General features: G+C 39.6%; 1 protein-coding gene across 12 annotated transcripts in view; it reads right to left on the reverse strand.

The window, feature by feature from the left end:
* ITPR1 (inositol 1,4,5-trisphosphate receptor type 1) overlaps positions 1-7,355 on the reverse strand; it is a 387,688-nt gene that overhangs the window by 15,928 nt on the left and 364,405 nt on the right. The window lies entirely within an intron of this gene.

Below are 7,355 nucleotides of genomic sequence, written 5' to 3' on the forward strand. Positions count from 1 at the left end.
AATTGCAAAAAATCTGAAAGCTACTCAACTGAGAGTTCACATGGCTGAGATATTCATTAGTATTTGTCTCTGCGTATGTGCTAGTACAGGGGACAGGAATAAATAACATCCAAAGCAGTTTGTTGTACAGAGTCAAACCTGATCCTTAGTTTTACAAGTGGCTGGATAGTAATGGTGACTCAGGCCTACTCTGGAACATTTGTGGTAAAGGCCATGATTAAAAAAAGCCTGAAGGTAAAACTGCCTTGATTTTCAAATGGCAAAACCCTTAAGATAAACTTCTTGCAAGGATATAAATTGTTAGCTCATCTTCATCTTTATCAAATGCAACATCATCTTACCACCAACCACTAAGAATTCAACAGAACATTATTGGTGTATAATCTGTTGGTTTTCAAGAGGTAGATAGGGCATAAATGTTAAGAAATGGTCTTTCTTCATTTGCAACCTGTGTTTCCTGCCACAAAATGCCTCAAAATGAGGGTGAATTGTGGAAGCATCTACACATAACAGACACAGTTTTCAAAGCTGGCATACAGCCTATCACTACAAGGATCTTGGGTATAGAAACCTTACATCAGAAGAATTTGTTCAAGTCCTAACACTTCCAATTCTAGCTTCCCTTTCCCCCACCCTTGACTTCTTCCCTAATGTCTTAATCCTTACCTCCTTGCCACCTCCTTTAAACCCTAGGCAATCCCTTTTTTCTATTCATGGCTGTTACTGATTGACAATTTCTACAATCAGTAGAATTCAGTGGTCTGAAAACTAAACATTCAGAATGGTACAGGGTACAGTGGTACAGGGGAAGGAGTATAATACAGGGGAGAAAGCTTTGGCTTTGGGCTTAGAAGACCTTAGTTCTAAGCTTGCCTCTTTGCTATTCACCTGTGTGAGCTTGGTAAAGTAATTTAATCACCCTGGGTCTCCTTTTCTATATCAGCAAAATGAGAGGGTTGGACTAGGTGGAATTTGATATCACTTTGACCTTTAGAAGTCTGATTCTGTGACTTCTTTGGGTGAATTTACTTTATATTTTTATCTGCCCATTTAGGAAATAAACAAAGTTATGGTTTCATTGTCTTATTTTGAAAAATGGGAATTAGTCTTCCCTTACAAAGGGTATTCAGAGGACTGCCCAGGATTTGTAAGTATTCCCAGTCACAAGAAAACTACAATAAGGATGGTTGATATTTATAGGATGCTTAAGGGTTATAAGGGATAATAATTGCTCCCCACATTTCTGTAGCACTGTGTAGCTTACACAGTGTTTTCCATACCCCTTTACACTAAGGGGGTGGAACAAATATTATTATTTTCATTTTAGAGATGAAGGACCTGAGGCTCAAAGAGATTCAATGATTTCTCTGAGACACAGCAAGTAAATAGCAAAGCCAGTATTCACAGGCCAGGTCTTCTGAGTGCAAACTTAGGGCTCTCCTCTTTTGGCCATGGCTTCTTCTAAATCAATATTCCTTTTGATGCTAGTATAAAACAATTTAATATTTTTCATATAGAGAAGAAAGGCACTTTGAAAATTTAATCAAATAACAGAAAGAAATCTAAAGCTTAGAGATAAAGCAAAGGAATGGAGGTGGTACAAGTATTCAAAGAATGCTGAGAGGAAATTGACTCAAATGTTTAAACTTCAAAATGTTTTTTTAAAGAAATGCAGCATGGAATCCTTTTGCTAGATGAGCAACCATCTATCAATGAACACATACTGACTGCCTTATGTATACAGGAGACATTCAGGAAGTAGCATATTCAAGGAGGGGGGAAAAGGAACTCACCAAATGTTCTTGGGGTGCATTTATGCCAGGCCCCCGACTAAATTTTGGAGGTCCAGAACTTGGAATGATACCTTTCTCCCCAAACCCATCTCTTTTCTAGATTTCACATTTCTTTTGTGGGTTATATTTTATCCTATTTTTACTCTCCACCTCCCAGATCTTTAATTATGTCATGGTCTTCAATTCTCCCTCATCCTACTGGAGGGGAGAGGACAGCTGACTGTTAAATTTTCAGTGTAAACAATTCCACCTCAGAAACTGGCTTCTTATGAATTAGGGCTTGATTTATTGCCTTGTTGATTGATGAGATTTAAGAATTCGATGGAGAAAATCTAGACAATCAACAAATCAATAAAGACATAATTTTTCCCCTGAAGAACTGGCTTTTAACCATTTCCTAGCACCCCACTGTTTCACATTTCCACTTAACTGCTGATTTTGTCATTTCTGCCTTTACAGCATCCCTCGCATCTTTTTTCTTCACTTCTACTCCCTAAGTCCAGGCTCCCACCACCTCTCACTTGAGTTATGGTGATACCTCCTAATTAATTTCCTCCTCTGACCATCCATTCTACACACAGTTGTCCAAGTAATTCTCCTTCAGCATAATCTGTCCAAGTCACCCCCACTAGAACAACTTTAGTCACTTCCTCTTGTTTCTAGGATCAAAAACAAACTTTTGTTTAGAGGAATGCCCTTTGCAACCTGGCCCCAGGTCATCTTTTCAAACTCAGTGGCTATTCCCTTCCTCCCTGCATCCTCCGTACCCTAATCCTGACTCTACTCTGTGATCCAATCCAGTTGAGATCTCTATTCCGCATCCATGACACTCTCTCCCTGCCATGTTCTAGCCCTTATTCATGCTTAGAATAAATTTCCTTCTCATTTCACAGAAGCTCTTTCTTCCCTCCAGATGCAATTTAAGCACCAACTTTAATATGAAGCTTTTCCCAATCTCTCTTAACTACTTGTACCCTCTTTCCTTCATATATATATATATATATATATATATATATATATATATATATATATATATGTATATATGTATATATATATGTATATATGTATATGTATATAAAACTACTTTGCATTGATTATATTATTTATTATTTTTAGGTTTTTATTATTTATTTGTATTATTTATCTTTAAATTTATTGCATGCGTGTATACAGTCCAAGCTAGCTCCCTGGAGGCCTCAGGGTCAGCCAGAGTCAGGATAAGCAAAAATCTTTGGTCTTTAGGGGAAAAAGTGAAGGAGATGGACAAAACTGTCAGTTTTACCAAGGATCCCTCCTTGATTCTGGAGTCCAGAATCTCCACACTTTTCTCCTCCTTGTCCTGCAGCCAAGTGAAATTCTCTCACCTCTCACCCCACCCTCTAATCCTTACCTATAATTCTTTTAACCCCAGACTTGGAACCAGCATTAACTGTGAGAAGAGCAATTCCAAACATATGCTAATAGAGTCATTGTCCAATAGGTAATTAGCCTTAAGTGCTTGGTTGTCTGATTCAAGTGCACCTATTCAAAGTTTCGGCCCTTTAACACATGTGTACTTATATATGTACTTAGGGCAACGAGGTGGTACTATAAGAAATAGAATGTCAAGTTTGGAATCAGGAAGACTCATTTTCCTGTGTGATCCTAGGCAAGTCACTTCACCCTGTTTGCCCCAGTTTCCTCATCTATAAAATGAGCTGGAGCAGGAAATGGCCAACCACTCCAGTACCTTTGCTATTACTGGTCACTGAGAATTGGACATGACTGAAAAATGACTAAACAATATAGATGTAGTAGCTATCTTTTTTTGTTAGAAGATCCTTGAGAGGAAGAACTGTTTTTCCTCTTTGTTTTTATGTTCCAGCTTCTCTTACAAGTTTCCTTATTCTCTTCTCTCTCTTATTCCTTTGAAAAATATACCCATTTGTAGGATGAAAAAAAAGCAGACCTATACAAGTGCTTCCAGCTAGAGGCAGGAGACTGGAAATCTTCACTAAACAAATACTCTAAGAAAATCTGAAGGAACAGTTACTTTCAAGTGGGCATGTGTGTGTTTCAGGGGGTAAGGGGGAGAGGAAAAAAAAAGAGAAAGACTCAGAGAGATATCAAGGAAGGCTTCCTAATAGCATGGGGAATTGAATACCTTGAGCTGGACATTGAAGAGAAGAGTGTGCATTGTAGAGACTGGGGGAGGGAGGGATGGGCTTGTGTAAATGCCAAAAATCGAGAGAATGCAAAAATAAGATCAGGAAAGAGCTTATTAATCCAGTTTAGCTGAAATGGAAAATAGGGTAAATTAAGCAGAAGTCAGACTTTTGAAAGCCTAAGGTGAAGAAATTATTGCAAACTATCTGCAAGGGAATGATATGGTCAAGCCAATGACTTAGGAAGATGATCTGGGGAGCCATGCAAAGAATGGATTTGAGAGGGTGAAGGTAGGAAAGCAGGGCATCCAGTGAAGAGGTTATTCTAATAAAAAGATGTCCTTGAAGGACTGATAATTTAGCTGGGAAAAAAAGTCACCTTGATATATAAAAATAAAAGTAGCATAAAGTTGGATGAATTAAGTATCAAATGAGTAGTACGGTCACTAAGTTCTACAATTATTGAGAAGAGGGAATGATATGAAACACGAGGAAGGCTTTGGGATAGAAGGGGATCTTAAGGGAAGGATGAGAATTGGACAGCTAATGGAGGGCTGGACAAAGGAGGAAGTACAGTCCAGCATAGGGAATAACATGAGCTAAATATATATAGGCAAAGGCTTGTTTAAGGAACAACTAGTGGATCAATTTGATTGGAAGTCAGGATTTTTCAGGAAACTGAACTTTACCCTATGGGCAAGGGGGAACTGGCGAAGGGTGTATGATCCTGTTCTGTTTCAGGAAGATGATTCCTGTAGTAGCATGTAGGATTGAAGACCAGATACACTTACAGAAGGGACTGCAGAGATTACATGCTCCAATCCATGACTTGTAGGGAATCCCTTCAACCTGATGATTACTCCCAGTCTTTGTTTACAGAACCTTCAGTGATGAGAAATATACTACAGCTCCTGAGACAGAACGTTTTACTTTTGGACAGCTGTAATTATTACCAAAATTTCCCTGAGAGCAAATTAAAACCTGCATCTCCGCAACATCTATCCATTTTTTTCAATTCTGATCTCTAACCTTAAGCAAAACAAGTTTTTTTTTTCCCTCTTCTGCATAACAGTTCCTCAGATGCTGAAGATGCTTCATGTTTTCCTTTTAAACCTTTCATCATTTAGCTTAAATATCCCTAGCTCCTCCTATCAATCCTTATAGAGGATGATGAAAGGCCCTTCACCAGCCTTTTTACTTTCCTTTGTATGTCAGAATTGGTCAATGTTTTTCTTACAGTTTGGTGTCCAGAACCAAATACATCAGTCTCTATGTGGTCTCCTCAGACCAGAGTCCAGTGGGCCATCATCTTTCTTGTTCTGGACACTGTGCCTTCGTTAATGGACCATGATAGTTTTTTTGGTTACCATATTACACTGTTGACACATAATGAATTTTTTTCCACCAAAATACCCCGATCTTTTTCACATACCTCCTCCATTTTGTACTTGTAAAGCTTACTACTGTAACTCAAGCGAAAGGCTTAATCAGTTATGGTCTTGTAGGAAATAGAAAGGAAAGAATGGTAATAGAAGTCATTGGAAAGTAGCAACTGATGGGGCTTTTTTGTGGCTGAATATAAGGTGAAGAAAGGGGAAAGCCAGGATGGCCAGACCAGCTAACTTATCTGTAATTATCTTATTAACTCTTGGTATGCAAACAATTTGAAACTAAACTGCTTGGAAAACTTTTTATCTTTTACATTGGTTACCACAGTTTCTATGTCATCTTTAATTCTTTTGGTTGCCTAACAAACTTGGGCTTTATCGGCTATAAAAATGTCCATTTAATGGAGTATAAAAACCAAAGGGTGTTACTGAAAAATTAAAATTAAATGTATATTCTTAGCTGTATGAACCTGGGTAAGTCATTCAACTCCAAACGACTCAAAAAACAAAAACATATAAACTTGGCAAGATTTAGGTCAGCGCACACTTTAATGTTCAAGAAAAGGCCATCGTCCATCATTCTCAAGACAGGTGGCCACATATAGAAGGGTTAATATAATAGTTTCTTTGGGTCTCCATAGTCTACTCTCTCCTCTTTCCCATGAGTCCCAAAACTAAGATGGCAGAAAGAATTTCTTTGTTCTTGGTTAAATGCAAAACAAACCACATCCAGCCTAGGGGGTTCTGCCCTATGACGGGTTTCTTTGTAATATGGTGGTAGTTTGGATGGCCAAAAGAGCAGTTCAGAAAGGGAACTGGGAAGTCTTTTATAGTCCTCACATCCTGAGTGCTAAACATTTCCCTTTCCCAAGCACTATAAACATTCCTTCTCTCTACTCCTATTCTTTTGCCCCCCCCCCCATCCCCACAACTGGCCACCACTCTTGCCTTGCCCCCTTCTCTAGCTCTTAATCTAAAAAAAAAAAATAGTCAGGGACCACTGCCAAGTAAAGTCTAGAAAACACACCTATGGTGTCCAACTATGAGCAGCTGAGACCCATGGACTGAAAGTCTGGTTGCTACTACATGGCTCTGGTGGCTATCCAGACAAGCTTGGGAGGAGCAGCGAGTGATCAGCCCTTACTCTAGGAAGTACAGCCAGATTGTTATTTGAATTTACACAATGAATTTCCCCTGAATTTTCTAAAGCCCTTTAAAATCATCTCTCTCCTTAGGGAGAGGTAGAAGGTTTTTGGGTTTGTTTATTTTGAAGAGTACAGTATCTACATGTCTATTTAGCCCGGCCTTTGCAACATAACTTTAGTGCAGACTGCCCAGGCAAACAACTGCTGTATTACCCTAACTATTGGCTAAGCTGTTCACACACAGATCTCCAGCCAGTTAGGGATTCCGAACTCTATCAATCTGCAAGAAATCTGCTTTAATGTCATTTCAAGGTCAAATACCACGTCTCTGTGGCTTAGCTTCAACTCTACTTTTTGTGTGAAAATCATTTTAATTAGAGGGGATTTGATTTCAGAGTTGAGTTCATCATTTGGTGTGTGTGTGAGGCTTACAGATGCACTAAGTGGCTGCCAGCTTCATCTGCCACTCCGGGTCTCTGCCCTCCTCCATCCCTCCGCCCCTCACTGCTGGCATCCCACATACCAATGGCATTATGTACTGTCTGCCCTGGTCCTCCTACAAGCTGAGGCATCATGATCCAGCCTGTGCAGTTAACTCCCTCTTCCCGTCACAGTGAGAGCTTCCTCTGTCAGAGCAGACAAACGGACCGAAGCCACAGGCGGAAACGGGCTAACCACAGGGGCTGGGCTTCTGGTTAATTCTTTTCTAGGTAAAGTTGGAAAAGTCCCTGTAAACGCCAACACTGAAGTTGCAGACATGGGGGCGGCACTGACCAGCCTCTCAAAATGTCCATGATTGGAAGGGGGGGGGAGAAAGGGTGGAGAAAAAAGGAAGTTGTATTGTATGATGCAAATATTATTCATTCTGAGAAGTGTTCACTCTCC

The sequence above is a fragment of the Sminthopsis crassicaudata genome, chromosome 1 (assembly GCF_048593235.1).
Source record: "Sminthopsis crassicaudata isolate SCR6 chromosome 1, ASM4859323v1, whole genome shotgun sequence".
Lineage (NCBI taxonomy): Eukaryota > Metazoa > Chordata > Mammalia > Dasyuromorphia > Dasyuridae > Sminthopsis > Sminthopsis crassicaudata.